Raw genomic sequence first — 21,264 nt, 5'->3', positions numbered from 1 at the left:
GCCTCCCTAGTTCTTGAAATATTAAACCCTTTTTGATAGCATCCTTTGGAGCCTCAATTTAAACACTGAATGAGCAAATTATGTTTGTATATTTATATAAAGTAATGTTCATGTGAGGTGCCTCTTGACTTTGCATATGTGTGTCTTTGATACGGAAATGGGAATGCTTTGGGCATGTAGCATTCTGTAGACCATCCTGGACTCATGCACCTATGGCAAGGAGCCAGCTGCTGCATCTTTCTCCTGGGATGGGGGAGCACATTTCAATGCCTGCTCAAGATGTGCACTCTGAGCATACTCCACACAGCAGGTTGCAACCAAAACCTGAGTAAACACCATCTCTCCTGTCTCTGTGCCTGGTCTCTAGAGGAAGGTAAGCTGGCCCTCTGAAAATAGAAAGGATGACATGCAGCTTTCCCAGTATGAGTGACAGGGGAAACAGGACATGGTGCAGCTTAAGCTTGCTCTGCTGTTTAAACATAACCAGAGTCTGTTCAGCATTGCGCCCCCTCCCCCATAAGGGACTAGACTTGATCCCCCAAGCAGCCTCTTCTATCTTTGTCCCTCAAGTCACATTTTAAGCACATATCCCCCCGCCTTCTGAGGATGATTCCAATTCTAATTCAAAAGTCACCTCCCTTTGGCACAGATTTGTGTCTCCACAGTTTTGTGATCGAAAATTATGAGCTGAAATAAATAATCATGAGCCTGTGGTAGCAGAAAGAATGATGTCCCCTAAAGGAAGGAATCCTCAGCAATTTCAGTTGTCTGCATAATTAATTTTTTTGTGTCCCTCATTTGGAGTCTCTGTCACACTTTGCAAATCCACACCAGGGCATTGCAGCTATTGCTTTAGGGCACAAGCCATTTATATTCTCCAAGTCCCATTTTGGAAGTCTCAGTCCCACTGAGTAGATATTACACATTCAAGGAATCTCACTGATACCAAAATGACTACCCGTGTGAGTGCAACACACAGCATCAATAAGCTACGTGACCTACTGTATAAATTAGTATTGCTTTGCAAATGCATTGCAAAGTAATGCAAAGGCTGTGTATTACTTTGCAGAAAGAATGGGATGAATCACCTGAGACCCATGCCTTACAGCTGGCTGAGTGGGGGAGGAGGGGTTGTTTTGGTTTGTTTTTTTCCTAAAAGATTTGTATGGATCAAACAGAAAACGTGAACTTGTTGGGGAAGAGTAAGCAAGGGTCTGAGTGCAGGAAGCTGGACTGAGTAATCATAGCACAAATAAACGCCAAGTAGATATGATCTTCACAGAGTTTGTCTCATTCTTCCAGCTCATATACGTGTTATTATTAATATTAATCTCAATGTAAAACTCAGCACCAAACATGAAATGTTAAACATGCTATGGAAATGGTAGCTTTTGTGTATGTTAAAAGTCAGTCAAATTCAGGCTCATATCCAAAGACACCTTTCAGTTTTCCCCACTGCTTCCACAAGTGTCTGTAGTAGCTTAGTTATTCACATATTCCTATTATGCTGTTCCCTACTCTCTAACGGCAAATGCAGAGTTCATAGGCTGGCATTTTTTTCACTCCTTATATCCACTTCAGAAATAGCTCAAAATATTTTGAACTATATTTTCTATGACCTAAATTACTTTGTTTGTGAGTTCATATCTATGAAGTGTGTAATTTTTGCCATGACCATCACATGATATCTCTCATCTTTTTCCATAGCATCTGTTCTACAAAAAGCGTGATGGAATTGTTTTTGGTTTGTTTTGCCTTGAATTGTTTTGTATTGTTGCTTTCATTTTTTTAAGAGTCAGAACATGCAAAGTGCTCTCGTTGCCCTTCCTCTGAAACAAACCTAGAGTCTCTTCTGGATTTAATTTTAGTTTCCCTAAAGCTGCTGCAATACCATGCCTCCTTTTAGACTGACTTCACTGAATACAGCTGCCATTTCTTACGCATTAACCTCTACTAGATCTCAGAGTTACTTAAAACAATGGAAAGAAATCACTGCCTCTACCTTTCTTCCCTTGAGGTGACACTCTGCTCCATAATAATGAATAATCCCCCTAAGATGGCTGATGTGATTGGGTTAGCAACTCAACTATTTGAAAGAAGACAACCTGGGTCAATTAAAAAAAATAATTGTTTAATAGATTTTAAGGCATAGGGGCTGCTGTGATTATATGGGCTAAATTCCTACAAAACAGTAGGCTAATTCCTGGCTGAGTTAAATAATATATTTCTGAAGCCAATTCAGTTTTAAATTAAAGATACATCCCTTGGCAAATCACTCCAATGATTAATTACCTTTGCTATTTAAAACTGCGAACCCCCCTTGAAATGTCAAGCTTCAGTTGGTAGTCCAAACACATACACGAGTTCTTGCTTCTTCCACGGGGTTAACTTCTCTGGTGTCAGATACTCCCACCCTCTCTAGGGGTGTTCAAAGACTGCTCTCAGCTCAGCTCAGGATCTTCTTTCTTTTTTTTTTTTTTTTTGATGGGCTAAAGGGGCTGCTTCCACAAGACCGTTATGGCAGAGTATATTTTCCATACTTGTAGTCATTGTTTTTCCTCTCAAAAATCCCTTTAGATTTCTAAAATCATCCTTTCTAAAATCTCTCCAGTTTTCATCATCTCTTTTTTTTTTATCCTCTTTTAAGCCTGGCGCTAGCATGGGGCACAGTATTCTGCAAACAATCCTGCTGGTGCTGTACGGGGGGCAATATGGCCTCCTGCTCTTGCCTGACATCCCGCTGTTTACACCTCCTTGGCTCTCATCTGTGCTCTCAGCCAGCACATCTCAGTGGGAGCTCATGTTCAGTTTGTTAACCAATGAGACTGACCAAATAATCTTAAAATGTAACTTCTTTTTGATAGAAAATTTTAAGACTATTTTTCCTGCTTCCTGTCATGCTCCAACATACACACATACATAAAAGACCCAGCAAATAAAATTATTCAATCAAGGCTTGCTGTTGTAATGCCCCTCGGGTACGACAGCTTGCTTCCTCCCTCATCTCAGTGGGTAACGCTTCCCAGTCAGGCTAAGAGCTGAGGAGAGGAGATAAAAGTGGTGACAGGAATGAGAACAGCAAGGAACACAGCTTTCTCCCCAGCAAGGCACTAATGCCGTGCTACTCCTGCCACGCATGTGTGCTGGTGCCCAGAGGAATGGCAGTGGCACAGCATGGCATTGTCAGACCTGACGTGCAGAGCAGCTTGGTACCATTAAGTCATATAAAATGCAAATGCCAGGGTGCTCTACAGCCAGCTCTGAGTACTGGGCTTTTTCCATTTAAATCACAGCAGTTTGTGGAGTCCGGACTCAGGCACTCCCACCAAAATCTGCCCTGATTCATGAAGCGGTCTACCACTGCACCTTTGGTCCTCTTCAAAGTCTCCATTACCTAGAGTGCAATCCCCTCCTTCTGCACCCATCAGGCAGGCACAACCCTTTTGAGATGTGGTTACAGATTCAGAAATCAGTGTTTGAACTGGGCACACAAAGCAGTGGGCAACAGACTCCTTCAGACTGGCCAAGCACAGTCACCACACCTGAACTCCCCAAGTGCCCCTGCACCGGGAAAGGGTGCAGAGGGGCACCAACCCTCTCTCCCTGGCCGGCACTTCAGGCTGCATCCCACACCCTTCTTATAGAGGATTATTGTGCCTTGGACAGACTTAAGAACAATACAGACAATTGGTACTCTCTCCTGTCATGGTTTCATGTCCATATTTCAAAGACTCTTTGCTTTGCTGTCCTGTAGCAGTTGCTCCTCAGACAGAAATGCTGCCACAGGCATATCTGAAGGCTCCCAGTTTCAACTTTATACTCCACTATAACTTCCTCCCACTCCTGTTTTCTTTATTTTAGCTGAGCTAACATTTTTACCCCGATACACTCGCTTCAAAATTGAGCAGTTGTTTATTTTTTGCTTATCTTGGTTTTCTTCGTATGCTTTCTTCACAGCTCTTTATGTCTTTGAGAAGAAATATTCATGTCTTCATGTCCAGTATGAGCTATAGAAACAGCAACCAAATGGCTGCTGGTTCATGTCGAGTCAGCCACATTGCACTGATTTGGTATGCACACATTATATAAACCTAAAAAAAAAATGTTTTATTACATATATTATAAGACATCATCTTTTTGATTGTCACAGTCTGGTGGGTATGATACAGAAAGTTAACTTTCAGAAGAAACTCAGAACAAATGGCAGTTCAGTAAAGTTTCATATAAAATTGCCCTGGTTTTATTCCTGCCTTGGTATAGGTTGTCAGGGTTTGTTCTCTCTCTTTTTTTTTTCATTTATGTTTATAGTATAGTTTTGCAGATTACAGATTAGCAATAGAAGAGATGTATTAAAAGAAAAAAAATTAATAAGTCAGAAAGAACCAGGCAATTATTTCTTCCTCTAACAACTAAATATAAATATATGTGCCACCTTGCCTTGCGAGTCACTATAGACATGACTTAGCGAAGTTCCCAACCACATGCTTAGCTGTATGCCTGTGAATAGTCTCTACTTAAGGGGTAGTTGCAGAGAAGATGGAGACTCCCTTTTTACACGGAGTCCCATGGAGAGGACAAGGGGGAATAGACGCAAGTTGCTCTTGGGGAGATTCCGGTTGGACACGAAGGGCAAATTTTTCACAGTGAGGACAGTCACCATTGGAATAATCTCCCCAGGGAAGTGGTTGACTTGGCCACGTTGGACACCTTCAAGAGTCGTCTGGACAGGGTGCTGGGCCATCTTGTCTAGATTCTGCTCTTCCTAGAAAGGTTGGACTAGATGATCCCTGAGGTCCCTTCCAACCTGGGATTCTGTGATTCTGTGACTCTGTGACTCTGTGATTCTGTGATTCTGTGATTCATTTACTTTGCTTAGTCACATGTTCAAGTTTGAATCAAGACCTCTAACAGGTGTACACAAGTTTTATTAAATGCAAACCTGAGGAAAATAAGGTGCCTGGCTTTGTGAATACTCTGAAAATCAGGCAAGAACATTAGAAAGTTGACTTGCATTTGCGAGGCTTAGTGTGGAGATCAACTAAAAAAAACATTAACTTTTTCTTCACAAGCACTCCTCTCCCTTCCCGACTCAGATGTTGCTATCTTGGATAAATTCAAACCCAGGTTCATATTATTGTGTCCTGTTTTGCAAAAGCTGTGTCAAAAGGTTTTGCAAAATCAGAACTATAGTCAGCATTTTCTGGCTGTGGCGGTGTGTCTAAGACTGAAAAAGGGTGGTAGAAATAAGCTTGGACTCAGTAACTTAGATGCCTTTGATTACCATCCCCTGCCATTATCTTTCACTCATAGCCTGTCTTAGGTCACCCCACACTTTTCACTATTATCTCTCCAAAGGTTTGATTTCAGCAGAGGACTCAAAACATTTGCTTGTCGTTCCTCCTTTATTCACCCCTTCAGTAAAATGGGAAGGGTCCTCTTCAGGTAGCACCACATCCAGCTCCACTTCCTAGAAAGAAAGCAAAACATCATATATGGACATTGAGCATGCAGAAGGACAGGAGAAATAGGATCTTCCCTGAAGATAAGTTATCTTTTGAAAAGGTAGCTGAATTTTCTTGGTTTGTGGTTCTGGTCCCTAATATGTTACAAGGAAGAATGACTGCCTAAAATAATAAAGCAAGAACTGTGAAATCAGAGCACCAAGTTTTGTACAGCTTTATACCCCTGTTCACCTGACCTGACCTGACACTGATCGGGAAGCCAGCTCAGAAAATGAAGGCCAGGGAGCATTTCATTACTTAAACCTGGAACCGTGGGCTGTCTGGCTGCGGCATTTCGAACAATCTCTAGTTTTGTAATTAAAGTTCAAGGGTGGCCAAAATAAAGAGAATTACACCAATCAGCAGCTGCTAATGGACACCAGCAAGTCTTCCATTTCAGTGAAACTACAACTTCATAAGGATTAATTGTCTTGCCTGGCAGAGGGATACAACTGGATAATTACTGGAAATATTGACTGATGATGGTGAAAGCAGCAAGACCTGGAAATTGTTCTGTACCCAGAACTTGGAGAGTAACCAGAGCTGGAAGAGGCATGAGACAGCCTCCTGAGCATCACCAGTGATCTCAAGAGACATCCCTCAGGGTACTGGATGCTTATGTGAATACAGTGGATTGAGCCCCTCCTCAACTGAGACATTGAAGTCCAGACAGATGTTCAGCATCATTTTCAAGGGTTAGACAAATAGCTCTCTGGATCTCTCAGACTGTATCGACCAGGCGCATGATTTAGTTGCTTATGCTTGAGCATCTGGTATCGTTGTTAGGTACCGTGGGATATCCTGTTTGTCATTGAGCAGACTCACAAGATAGAATAAGTTGTGTGACATGCCTGGTATCTGCAGAGAAGTGTTTTGGATAATCTATGGCATCTCAGAAAGCACTAATCACCTCTGCATAAGCACTGACCTCCTCCTAGACCTCCACTGACTGTAACAGGGGCTTGTACTTACAGCTCACATGTAGAGACTGACATGCAGACACATCAGTTTGGGTGTCTTTATTGTTGAGCTGAATCCCATCCCTGCTGACCCAGTAACCTTCATCTATCGCACCCAAAACACACACCCAGTAAAAGATTGGTGCTTATTGGCTTTTTCTCACTTCTTTTAGGGCTCTTCAGATTCAGCATACTCATGAGGTTGCTTGTAGCTCCTTTCACATTTGCTTTTTTTGTTTTGTTCTCCAGTCCCATTGCTCCATCAGTTATTTCAACATCTTTCCTCTTCCTTTTCCACATATTTTATCCACTGTGCCCTGTACACAGAATGGCCTTCCTCCTTCAATCCCTGCAACCTGAGTGCTGTCACAATCTTCAGAAATTATTAAGGCTGCCTGGTCTCTGGGATTTACCAATGCACCCTATCAAGGACCACGGAAAGAACATCTACCACAGTGCTGAGGTCTTTGTTTTGCCAGCAGGGTGGTGTGAATCTGACATTTGCCTGGTTGAGGAACACCTTCAACCTTAGTCCAAGTTAAGCACTGGTGAAATGCTCTTGTACTAAACAAGGTGCCATACAAGAAAAAAAAGTAGCAGCCAAGATTTTGAAGAATGATGGGATTCAGATATGCCTGCTCTTAGCATTTACTGTCAGCTAACTCTAGTAACTCCCCACTCTCTGTGTTGGATATGTTCAAATGGAATGATACCATGTCGTGAAGATACCTGAGCAATCTTTGAGCCAGGTAGTTTAAATGTGCATCACTGTAATTCTCTTCTCAGGTAACTAGACCTGCTGAGAAAAAAAAAAACAACACACAGGAGCACTGGAATATGTGTTTAAAAAGTCACGTGCAAGTGCTGAATTACTGATTCAGTTCTTCCAGGAATTTCTGCCTTCACTGGATATAAAGCTGCCTAAGACTATGCATAGATTAAGAGACTGGACCATTTCCTGGTTCTTAGTTACATGTCCCAGCAGTATCCCAGCTCCAGAAAGGTCAAGAGCCCTTGATGCATCTCAGTTTCCACAGAAAGGGAACAAATAGCTGTGCGTAGGAAAGGAAACACAGAGCCCAGACAACAGTGGGCGAGGACTGGGTGCACCCAGCCAGTAATCCACATTCACACTGTGTCTCCTAAAACTTCGGATTGTGTCTGATTTTTAACCCCTGAGATCAAAAGCTTTCACAGGCAGAGAGTGTACTGCTTTGCGTGCTTAGCGCAGCCAAGCTGTCAGTGCTGAGTAAATAATACATAACAAGTTTTATAACCAAGACTTAAAGTTTCTAACAGGTCTCTCGTGGCAGCTGCATATTTGCTTACTGTGGGAACTGAGTGACATTCGAATACATGCATCCAGGCAGCTAGTCAGTCTGGGGACCTATGCCATCATTCCCGCCAGCTCCTGGTTCTGGCACTCAGTCCACGACATAAGGGTGACGTTTTGTTCCAGCTCCAAGCAAATCACAACAGGGGCATGGATTTGCCTCTTCAGAGGGATTTTTAGGGGTGCAGGAGAACCTGATTTTCTAGAGCTTTAACATCTTTGAATACACCAAAGGTACTGCTACACCATAGTACTTGGGCAGCAACATCCCTTTGCCAGGTTTGTCTGGCATGTGGAGGCATGAGGAGGCTTGCCTGTCCCTGAATCCACCTCTCTAGAACTGGAAAGTGTTATGAAAATAGGGAAAATATATGCATTTTGAACTAGTTTTAATTTGTAGTTCTCATCGATATTATACCCAATATTTTCATTCAAACTGTAGAAAGTAAACAAGGTCAAATAGTTCACCTGGTTTTGTTTGTTTTTAAAGCAAAAAAACATTTTTCATAGGATACAGACCTGGGAGGAACCTTCTAGACCACCAGATCCTGTTTCCTGCTGCCTCTTTCAATCATGTCACTTTATCCCTTTCTTCAGCTGATCATGCTTTATCTTAAATCTACTCAGGCCTCTTGCAGCCACTGTTCCTACTGGGAAGCAGCTCCAGAGCCTCATTCTTCCTCTGCTTAGAAGCCTATTAATCTGCAGACAATGTATAGTACTAGCCTGTTTATATTACTTAGTGCTGTTCTCTGCCTTGTCTTCTGCCTTAGAGAGTCCTGTTTCCCTGAGGTACTTTGAGGGAGTAATCAGTCTCTGTTTCACTTGGCTAAACAAGCTGAGACCTGGTTTCTTTTTTATCTCATCTTCAGCAAAATCGCGTCCAACCAAAAGCTGTCCAAGCAATTCTGCTCCATGCCCCTTGGGAATTTGTACTTGGGAAGAAAATCCATCTTTGTGGAAAAAGTCCATGACACAGGGTGACATCTTCATTTGCCTGTCCACGGGAAGGGTGTTGACCACCTGAAAATGTCATGAAAATGAGTGCTTGCAAAAGTGTAGAAAAGCCAGGGTGCAGGATCATCCCATGCATTTCTCACTACTCTTTCTATCCTTTTCCTCTGTGGCTTTATTCTCATTTCAGCTATTTCAGCTTATTACCTACCTGGAAGTGTCCTCTGCATTTGGGGTAACTGTGAACATGGCTCCATGCATCCGATAATATTCCCACAGAGAATCTCATCATTTACACCAAGCCGGGTTTCTCTGCCTGAAGCTCCAAAAGCACACTCCCTCTGCTTCTCCCAGTGTGAAGGTTTATGCAATGCCTGCCCTTTGCACAGGGATGTGAAATGAGCAGGATTTTCAATGCACCCTCTCAATCTGCACACAAATCAGTGGGAGCCTTTGTAAGCTTTAGCATGTGATTAAACTAGCATGGCCTACTAGTGCTGTAAGATGAACTCTTCTGCTGCAGGTTTTAACCTTGTCTTTTTCAACATAGAGAGAGGCTGTGATTCTGGATTTAATGTTCATCATAAGGACATGAAAGCCAAAGGCTCCTTCTCCAAGAAAAATACAATTATGACTTATTTTAGAATGCTCTTTTTAATGGGTTGTCACAAATATGATCAAGCCATAGGAGGTTGTTAAAAATATATGTCACTCCAGACACTTCAGCCTACACCATGTTTTCAACAATTTGTGTTCTGATTGGACAGTTACCTTTGCAATGCTCATTATTATCTGTCTATATCTGAATAGGTTTATTTTACATCCTTATCTTGCAGTCTTCAGTTTGGGGTTTCACTTCTCTTCCAATTAAATCTTTCTTTTTTTCTTGGGTTGGGTTTTGTGGTTTTGGGTTTGGTTTTTTTTTTTTCTGTACCAATCAGGTACAGCACAACTGCTGGTGAAAAAAAAAAAAAATCCACTTATTCATAGGTGATAAAAATTCACAGTAAAGCCACAGATGTAGCAGAGTGAGAATTACTGTAGCAGCAGGAACAGAAGATAAAAGAGGATTACATACGATGAAATGTAGTAATTGACTAGAAGTCACTGAAAAATACCAGATGGATGTCACTATTCCACACAGCTCTAATATGCCTGTAGACTTTATTGAGCTTCACTTGAGCTTTGCTTTTAGTATTTTCCTGAGTGTAATTGAGGTTTATTGATACCCTATTATGGGCCAGTTTATATGTTACCATAAAAAAATACAGTTTGAAGCCCCTGTATAATTCTACTGTACTATTCTGCTTAGCTGAAGACAGTCACATTAATGACTGCAATAAGATAAATTCCTGTTTCCTCCCTTAGACCTCTGCCTAGAGTATGAACAGTAAATGCTTCACACAGCATTTAAATTGCAGGAGCATTTTCAGTGAGGGATTGCTGCATAAAAAGATCAGGCATGCAATGTCAGATACTGCCAAAGGAAGCTTATATGGGATTTTGATTCTGGTTTTGTGTATAAAGAAAACAAATCTACATACTGTAATGACTTGCCATAGCCAGTTTGGAGTTCTGCTTAGCTATCAAGAATTTATTTTTCTATTTATTTTAATAAAGGACAGGGGCAGGGGAGGAAGGAAATATTTTAATTTTGTTCATCTTTATCTCTTTCCACCTGGCGGAAGTTGAAGTAAAAGGGGATGAGGGAAAGCTAGCTCTCTCTTTCCTGACTGAGTTGGCGGGCCCTACTACTTTTCTTATTTGGCTGGCGAGATGGTGCTTCAGCGGCCAGGAATTTGCTATTAACAGGATTAGCTGGAACCTAACTCAAAAAGTTTCTGCCTTCCTGGCAAAGGATTAGCACATCATGATGGGAAGAAAAGATGCCTCCTCTGAGAGACCCACTGTAGCTGGATTTTCACAATGGACTAAGAGTGGGTTTTGGGTAAGTGAAACCAACTCTCAAATCTGCACCTGCCCTTCTGCAATCCTCCACCTCAGGGTGGGATGCACCATTTTGACTTATTTCTCCAAAAAAGCATGTGGGAGAGTGAGCGCCTAAAGAAGGGATTTGCACAGATCTGTCATCTGGGCAGGGAGGCAGCTAAGCCTGTTGGGAAGTAGAACAGACCCAGCACGGAATCCAAAACACCAGAATGCAGGGAGGTCCCAGGCGCTGGCCACTGGCTGAGCCAGGAGCTCAGTCCAAGCTCAGGTCAAAGGAAATGCAATTCCTGCAAATACACAGGTGTGTTGCCTTGAGGACAGTCATGAGGTGACAAAAGGAAATCAGCCCAGAGATCCCAAGTGTTAGGATGCCAGATCAGGTGGTAGTGGCTGAGACAAGTCCCTTCCTCCATTCAGGATGATCAGCTGTGAGCCCTCTCCTGAAAGTTGGCTTGTCCACTGGGTTAGCTTTCCCAGGAACCCTCTCTCCTCCTTATCCTCATCCTCATCTTCATCTTCATCCTCATTCTCATCTTCCATTTCTCCATCTCCTGTTGCGCTTCCAGATTCTTCACCTGTGGTCTTTTGCACAAGCATTACAACACCAGCTTAGAGGCACAGAAGTTTAAAAAGTGAAATCTCGGGGTGCCAGCATTCCAGACTGTGCTGCATTGCCTTGCAGTTGGGCAGTCGTCCCGCACCCAGCTGGGGAGCCGGGGCACCAGCAGGCTTGCACAGGAGCCAGTGGGTAGGGTGCAGGGCAGGCAGCCTCAGGCATCTGCTGGCCATGGTCTGGGGAGTAGCACTGCAGCATCAGCACTGCTGGACATGCCATCAAACCCTGCCACAGCTAGACACTTGTCTGCTTCTGTCCATAATTAATTCCACTAAACCACAGAATCCACATCACTCAATAGCTCTCCCTTCCTGATGCAGAGGTTTGCACGCACACTCTGCCTCCATGAAGCTTTCATCCAAAAGAGCAAAAGGGAGGCACTTTCCACCCTCTTGAGCCTGCTTCAAATATTTTTCCTTAATGTATTCATTTAAACTATGCTTTGACTGTAAGGCATTATGTTGGCCACTTTACTCACACAGGAAAGAAAGCAAAATTGCTTCAATTTAATTCTCATATATTGATTTTCTTGCATCATTTTAAAGACTCTTCCTCTATTTGAACCCTGGTAGAGAGGTTGGGAGTGCCAAGCAGCATAACCATGCTTTGCCATGTATGCTATGCCTTCAAAATCCCACATGTCCTTCATTTCTTTCCCCTCTGTCAGAGCACCTGCATTTCTGACAATTACCGATCTGTTTGGTTTATCTTTCCCCTTTTCTACACCCAGTCAGCGGGGTCACTCTGAAATACATCAAAACCTGTTGGTCAAGTCAACCGGATAATTGACTTGACTACTCTGACGAGCTCCAAACACCCAACGTGTCACTGACCAAATCAGGGTGCACCATGGCTGTGGCCACTGACATTGAGTCACTAATTAAAATTTTGTGCTTATTGTGGAGAAGGTGACGTGCCCAGTGTGATGTGTATTTTAAACATCCTTCAGAAAAAAAAAAAATTGTTGTTTATTCCCTTTTAAAATATCTTTAATGAGCATTAGATTATAGCTAGTAAGAGCATGGTAATTCAGTACTTAGACATATTTAGGAATTAAATTGTGGGAGGCTGTCACACATACTTGCCCTTAAACCCATTTGAAGTTTTGTTTAAATAATATAAAATAATTATACTGTACTAGGACACATGCAATTTTCATTTATGTAAATGGGACCTTTACAGGAAAAATCTGTTGTTCTAGTTGTGACATTGTCCAGCCTGCATGTTGCCACTGGATACTCATCGTGGTACAAATGCATCTTAGTATATGGAATTTGTTTCCACGACAGATATTTTTGTACAGAGTGTGGCCGGAAATGCCATTATTCAAAATGGTAAAAAGGAGCTTCTGAGTACATATTTTCAAGGCACCATTTTCAAATTACTTTTAGCAAAGCAAAAATAAATTTTGCTGAAAACAAATGTATTTTTTAAAGTTCAGATGAATTGACTGAAATGAAGAATACATTCTTCTGTTTGGAGGTCTTACTAGAAAACATAATTAGGGCAATTTTCAAAAGCAACTGCATTTAAAGTACATAAAGCCAAATATTCTTCTTGACAAATAAGGAAAACAAGTATTTATATTATTCAGATTTTATTTTCTGAGATTTTTTTTAATTGCTTGGTGACAGTGAAACAACCTTGTAAAGTAGTTTGATGGTGTAGAATATATACCATCGCTTTAGAGGGGACACTCCTACTTATAGGAAAACTGTGACGCAAATCACCTTCGCTCTCTACAATTTTCACATTCCACAAGATGTCCACAGCATAATTTTCCCCTGAACAAACATTGGCCTTGTCTTTTGGTCTCTAACATCTACTTCTTACAAGCATACAACTGTTTATTTATTGTGCTTCTAACTTCAGTTTGCAGTTCAACAGGACACACATTGCCTACATATTTAAGAAAGCACCATTTGCATTGCTGGTAATAAATTAAAAGCTGTCACAGGAGCACATAATAAATAGATTAAATGCACAGTTCAACATTTGAAGACGAAACTGTAAACACCAGCAAACTGTCACCTTGACATTTGCATACATTCATCTAGAAGCCAATTTAAATATCTTTGAATCTTTGCTTCAGTATAATGTCACTGCCTTTCTCCAGAAGGATACATTCAAAAAAACTTACAGGAAGAAAGCAGAACAAAAAAATGTTTGACTCTAATATGCAACCCCACTGCAAATATGAAATTATATTCAGTAGAAACCCATGTAAAGAAGTAGTTATAAGAACCCTAACAAAACAGCAACCCTTTGGAAGGGGTAAAGGGCTGAACTGGAGCAACATGAATATGTCAGATGTTTACTGTCTTGGAAATAGAAGTATTTTTAGTCACTTTTCTGGAGCCTCACATATATATGAGTTCTTACAAATGCACGCAGAACTACACACTGTCTGATAAACCACAGAACAGGCATTTGGCACCAGCACTAATTATTCCCCAATGACGGTCTCAGCTGCAGCAGGTATTTGCTCATTAGCATGTCCTACTGCCAAAGGATGGATGAAATAAAAGCAGCCACAAGAGAAGAGATAAAAGGAGGTGAATGGGGGAAAGACCTTTTAAGCGTCTGTCTCTCTTCTCTCTGAGGATCTCCCTCCCAAACTACCTTAAGTCGAGTAGCTGACATACAGGTTGTAGTGCTAGTAGAGATGCGGTACATCTGTCTCAAGTGCAGTTATTTAGTACTTTTCACTTTCTTTTTACCTTCCACTATGGTGATGAGAAGCCAGATTATTTCAGGTATCCCCAGAATTACAGCAGTGAGAATTTGCCTTGTTGCTAATAATAGAAATAACTGGTTTTCCAAGTTCTGTATTTTATTCAGAGCCATTTCTCTTCATTTTAATAACATCACATTCTCAGAAATTAATATCATTAGCTGCTTCTTGGCTGAAGTAAAATAAGCAAAATTGTTCTCTCATCAATCAAAAAGAAGTTGGCAAAAAGAAGGCTGATGACAATGCACACATGGTAACATCTAATCTAATATTCCACTTTATGAGGGAGAGAAGAATCAGACATGAGGTTTATATCGTAATCATATCAAATAAATACTTTCCTACTGTCTTGTCAGTAGTGCTGCGGCTAAATTGGGATGACAGATCCAGTATTTATGAAGTCTGACAGAGGAGCACAGCTCAAGGGGTTTTGATATATGCTGGCACAAATATGTCCCTTTTATTTTATTTTGCTGCTTGAATCAGACAGAAATTTATCACTCTGATTAGTAAGTATTTATGTCAGCAAATTCATAATGCTATAAAGCATTTCTCTTCCAACTTCCCCGGTTTCACAGCTTTGGAGATCTGTAGAGAAACAGAGGAAAGACAGAAGGCTACTTGCATTTCATAGCAGACGTGATTTTCAACAAGGACTGTGCACAAAAAACAACTTTCAACCTAGTAACCACCATTTAAATGGGTTTGGAGCTCATTTAGGGAGGCTAAGGGACCTTTCTCTCAAATTGTAATCATAAATAGCACACTACATAGTAACACAATTTTGCCTACATACCTCACTGAGGGGATAATAGAGGGGCTGCTTCATTATGGAACTCTCTCTAAGCAATTTTCAGTCTCTTTGTAGGAAAAGATAGCTTCAGAGCACTCATTGCTCACAGAAATGTCCAGTCCTTATCCTGAGCACAATCAAATCTTCTAATAGATACCAGCAGAATGCTGCTGCATGGGAGATATTTACAGTGAGATCATCTAAAGGGTTTCATTCTCCTGTTGTATGGTGTCATAAACAACCCATCTGTAAAATATGTCATTAGAGCATCAATCCTTATAATTATATAGAGCAGATGTAGGAGCAATGGAATAGTTACATTTCCCCGTTCAGGACATACCTGTTGTTCCCCTTGCTGTTAAACCTACTGTTAGCAATGCAGAGGCCCCTTGTTTTACACCTCACTGCAATTTCAGTGGCCTAGCCATTCAGCACTGATCAGATCATGTTCCTGGTATTGTACTTCTGCTAAGAAACCTTTCCCTTGGCCTGCAATTTGACTAACAGCTTCACAGACTAGAGATGAACTGATGAATAGATAAGCATTTTCTAATGTTGGCTGCAAAGTGGTCTTTCAGTCATGCAGAATAAGTAATTCCACGAGCATCAGATGTGACAAAGCCTCCGTTTCCTGCCATTTGTGTTCTCTGATATTATTTTTGTTTGTCAAATTGTACAACAACTTTCCATTAACACCACAAATACATGCAATATCTTCCCACAGAATTTATTGGCAGTGATCCTTGGGCTGGCACGTTCAGCAATGCCAATAAGCCAGAGGGATCAGACATAAGCCAGGGGTGAATTTGCAAGTGTTCATGCTCCCATTTCTTATCTACCCAGCTGCCTGTTTTTATAAAACTGGTAAAAACATAATTACTTTTGAGACCTCTGCCTCTCTGTCAAAACTGGCTGGAAACAGCTACTGAGTTCAAGAGTTATTAAGAGTGAGGAGAGAGACCCACAGGCTGAAGAAGCGATCATCCCAGGCTTGTTTCCATGGGAAATCAAGATACAAATATTCAGAAAAAAGTGGGGTTTAGGGCAGTCCACAGCCTGTGTGAGAAGACCTGAGAGCGAGCCAGACTCACTTCAACAGGGGAAAGCTGTCAAGGCTGCCAAGGAAGGGAATGGCGTCGGGGAGATGCCTAGGGTCAGCCAGGAGAAGGAGAACTGCTGGAGTTCCCAAAACAGGATCAGCTAAACAACTGAATTCTGCTACACTGCCTGGACTAATAAAGCCCTTCACAGCAGTTGCTGGCAAGGCAGAGAGGGTCTCCAAAACCTTCTGGCTCAGCTCAGCCCCCGGCAGCAGAAGCCCTGGAAATCAGCCTTTCTCAGTAATGTGCTCTCCATCCTGAAAGGGAAAAGGAAAGGGCTACTGCACCATCCTCCTCTTGCTTAGTGATCCCCAAGCACTTGGTAGGCTTACGATTGATCTTCAAAATTACTTTTTCCCTGTGTAGCTTTGCAGATACTCTCCGCAGGGCACAGACAGATGCCTCCTCATAGGCAGGGTTTCTCTTCATGTGCACTTTGTAGCCTCCAAGAAAGTGTAAGCTCTAAACAAAGCTTTTCCCTCTTATGGGTCTTAACAGACACCTCTCCTGGGTGATGCCTTAGGTATCCAGTAAGATGAGAAATTATGTTAAAGCTTTCTTTTAGAGAAAACTCAGGAACTTTACTATTTTTGAGACTTCCAGGCTTCATACTGGGTTGGGTTCAGCTACAGGGGGTTTACATAGACCTTGCTTTTTCAGAAAGTAAAGCTAAAAATGTAGAAACCTCCTCTGACTTAGATAGTTTTACAGTGACTCTCCTGATGCTTCCTACTAAAAGCCTGACAAATTATCTACCTGACTTCAGACTAAGCCTGTATAATTCAGAATGCATAATCTGCCTGAGTTTTTGTTTGTAATGACTTGATTTTTAATTTGATACATTAGAGAAAGATTTTGCAAGGAATAAAAAAATGTATTTCCTTGCCTGACTTCTTTTCAAAGTTAATAACACCTGTATAAACAAAGAGTGTGGGATATCTTTTTAGAATGACTCAAGTTTGAATCTGCTATTTTTCTGCTAATTAAAACCATTAATCCAAAAAGATTATTATAGACAGTAAATCTTTTCTACACAAATATGTTTGTTTGATAATGAATTGCCTGTTACCTAAAAATCTATCCTGGGCTGTTTTGTTTTTCAGCTCACTACAGCAGCCTGAATGCTACACCCATCTTTTTTAATTAATTGACTGTACAGAATGAATTTCCCCCTGGTCTTTTAGTATTGCCTCTGTCAACTTTGGCCCTTCTGCCTGGATCGAGCCTTTGACGAGGCTGTGCATTGCCCTCAGAGTGTGATCATTACTCAGCAAGGGGAATTGCAGGCAAGATAAATCTGAATTGAAAACAGTGTACTTTTGAATCACGTATGTCACAGCACCCGTTAGAAGTGAAGTAGGGGAAATGTAGAGCAGCCTGCCGGTTGTCAGTGTTTATGCTTTCATTCTACTGATGGTACAACTTCTTGCTTGTCTGCTGTTGAATATCCTTTCATCTTTGCCTCTCCTGCCTAGTGACATGTGTTAAGAGACTTAATCAGTTCTGTCCAGATGGATGCTAATGAAGGAGACATTATACAAAACACTATTATAAATTCTTATTCAAATCTCATTTTCTTTTGTCTCACTCTATTTTTAGAGCTGATTTCTGGAGGTACAATTACAATCCCAATATTTATCAAGCAGGCAACATCTGAAGGTGCTATTTCACGTCCACCCACTCCGATTTTTATCTGCCAACAGCTGACAAACAAATACTACACATATTATTCCTCTATCCCATAATAATATTGACTCTGTGTGACATCTATATAACAAACAATACCAAAATCATGTTATGTTTTTAGATACGTGCTAAAGATGCCTTTTTATCTACATATTAAGGCAACCAATTTTTACAGAGATTATTTGAACTCACACATGGGCAGCAGCAGCACATAAATATTCAGGACAGCAACTGGAAAATATTTCAGGTTCCAATTTCAGGAGACATTAGGAAGGAACAAGTGGTTCTGTGAGATGCTAATAAAGTCTGATTACTGTCAGACTTGAATGTTGTAGCTGTCTGACTTTAGTCCCTAAGAAGCTGCAAGCACCAGTGAAACTATTGTCAGAATTGGAACATTTATAGTTCAGTTCTCCTGTTGAATTTTTATGTGTGAGCAAAGGACAATGTCACACTGTCAGGGCCTCAACAGGACTTCTCTTGTCAACAACCACCCTCACAAAGTTCAAAGAAATGCAATGACCTTTGGAATGTCTACCCTTTCACGAAGCGACTGAAGCCGTCAAAGGTGTCCAGAAATAATTAACAGGGAAAACTGGCAACTGGATGGGCTCACACACAAATGTTTGACAGCTTCGCGCAAAACTGAAACTGAGGCAAAGTGTAACTGGTGAAGTCAGGTCACTCCGAGCATACTTCCAAACAGCGGACTTGTGCTTCTTTACCAAACAAATGCAACTGTTTAAACTTTGGTTTTACTTCTGATTCAAAAGATGACATTTTCTACAAAAGAAGGCTTGCTCTTCTCATGCTGGGATGCCATTTTACTGCTGACTTAGAAGTAGATATATCTCTCAAGAAAGACAAAAACTTGTATTTTGTGATGCTCTAACTGCTGGGATCAGGGAAAAGGAAGGAAGAGGGCTGGGTCTGATGACTGCTGTGCTCCTGTAACTGTAAGAAAAAAGGCATGCTTGTTTTTGAGAAAAATGACCTCTGATCTTCTGAGGAAAGAGAAATGGGACTACATGCAATGCTGGTAGCAAAAACTTGGGTTAAGGCTTCCTGATAATGTTTTTTTCTCTCTAATATTTGGTTGCTTAAAACTTTGCCAGACTCAGACTTTTTGGGCTGGCCTTTTTGCTATCCAGGATCTACTTCTGTTGACACACCATCATGCCACATGCAGTGCCCATCACACTCATCTGTCTCAAGAGCCAGGTGGACACCATCTCCAACTTCTTACTTTAAGGAATCCATATGGTTGTGGCACTGAGGGTCTGTAGTGCCCACGCCTTGGAAGAGGGTTTGGTATCATCAGGGAAATCATCTTGTAGGGAGTGATGTGACATTTGTGCTTTCTGAAAACTGCCCCATATTTGGCCATGTAATGAGTGGAGAAATGTTGTCTTGCCTTGATGTTTCCCTTCAGGCAGGCTTACACTCCCCTGAATCAGCAAGAAGTGCCCCCCTCTCTATTTTGGGGTTGTTATTTGTTAGCTGCCAGCACCATTGATTTATTACTATTATTTCCTCCCAACATTTGTGCTCCACTGGGTGCTGAACAAGCACAGACAACAGCCAACCACCCTCCCTGAAAGAGCTGCCAGCCTGACGACTATAAGAAGGCAACCAGACTAACTGATTTCAGGCCAGGGAATGGCTTTCTTGCAACTTTAAATTATTCACGAGCTCTCTTTGTAAATTATTAAATTCTCGGTTCTTAGATTTAGCTTTTTGAGTTTACAGGATATGTTTTCAGATGCTTACATCCGTAGCTGGCTGCCGTTCATCTCACTCAGAGGATGGCAGCGCAGCCCTTCAGACTTAAGCATCCTAGTTTTGCTTTCTTGTTATAATTTTCTTTTGGCTTCTCTGCTTTTTAGAAGGACAACTACCAAAGGCAGGCAAGGGAAAGGGAGGGCAAAATACTTACATCAACACTTAACCATGCCTCAGAGCTCTCAGATTCTTCCACTCATCCCAAGGGTCTCCTCAATCCTCTACTGCTAAATAACAATGCTTTCAGTAACCCCAGTGCAAATAAAAAGAAAATAAAATTTGGCTCTTCTCCAGGACTCAGCCATGTGCTGGGATACTTTCACCATCCAGAGCTTGGTGTCTGCAGGCCCAGGACCTGAGACACCAACTTATATTCCTGTAGTTACCCACGCAAGAACAGTACCTGTGACATGTTCATGTCCCTTGTCCTCTTTTCTTCAGCCACCAGTGATGTCTGTCCTCAGCCCCATCCCAGTGACTGCTGTCCTAAATGCAGTTGTTAATCAGTAAATAGCAAAATTTTGGTGTACTGCTTGCCGACACTGCTTGGTCACTGTTGCAATTCACCTGAAAGGTCACTGAGGATTATTGTCCTTGTTGGGAGACACTAACAGATTCGTTCCAGCATTTAAAATGTGGGTGTCACAAGTCACATCATATTTCATCAAAATGATATTGTGGAATCTCTTCCTGTTGGTAAGGCAAGAACAACAATGTCATCCTTCACAACAATATTGTGAAGGAGAGATTATGTGTTGTGTCTCAGCTCCCCACATCTCAAGTCTCCTTTTGAAGCATCCAGTGCTGACAACAGCGAAAGGTACCACAGCGAGTTAGGTGGATTGCAGGTCTGACCTGGCTTGGCGTTTCCTGACATACTGCTTTTCCAGAGATGCTGAGTATCCACAGCATCCATGCAGGTACCCAGAATTTTCTTATGCTGGCCACAGGGATGCATGCAATGCAACATGATCAAGCAGAGGAAAGAGCTTCATCTAGAAGTATCATGAATGAGATCCTGAAACCCAGGAAACTGCTGCCTAAAGCTAGGCAATGGTGCCTCTATTTTCAGAATAGGCTAGCATTTCTCTCTGTCACGCTTGTACAATGGACTCTCCCCGAGTGTGCAAATCGAAACTTTTTTATTCTCCCATTCTAATTCCCTGTTGGATACTGGCTTTCCTTGGCATGTTTATGCTCTCATCCTTCTCTCTGTGTGCTGTGGATTTATTCCCGGTGTACCTGAAACTTGTTCCTTGACACAGGCTTACCTGTCTCTGCCTTTTGATGTACATACTTTACTTGGTGGTCTGGCTCCTTATAGCTATTCTTGCAGGTGTTTCCTAGCCTTTGCCAGGTCTTGTAAATTTATTTCTCCACTCAAACTCATCCTACATGTCCTTTGTATTCCTTTTGCACATGTCATGTTGTTAAACTTACTTTATAAACTGTGATAAGAAAGATTTGGAGACCTGCTGTGAAAAGTTATTAACCCAGCCCCAGAGCTTCCAAACTGAAACTTTGGCAACACTGCTGTGTTACCTTCCTTAACATTTCAGTGCATTAATGTCACAAACAGTTTCTTTCTATCTGTTTCAGACCCCTGAAAAATCCACCCCACTACCCATGGCTATAAGCTGGATCCCTGTAGCTGTGGCTGGCGTATGAGAGACAGCCAGAGTTCATGCCCAAGCAGTTTCAGCAATGCCGACTTCTATCCTGAAGAAGCTGAGGAGCAGTATGAAGGATATGGTAAAATTTTGAGGCAGACAGAATTCCTTATTTCTGGGACTGCCTTCTGCACTATTCCAAAAAACTTCTGTGGGTGCTTGTTTCCGCCCCCCCACCCCCACCCC

The sequence above is a fragment of the Phalacrocorax aristotelis genome, chromosome 1 (assembly GCF_949628215.1).
Source record: "Phalacrocorax aristotelis chromosome 1, bGulAri2.1, whole genome shotgun sequence".
Classification (NCBI taxonomy): domain Eukaryota; kingdom Metazoa; phylum Chordata; class Aves; order Suliformes; family Phalacrocoracidae; genus Phalacrocorax; species Phalacrocorax aristotelis.
Note: the sequence above shows the minus strand (reverse complement) of the source record.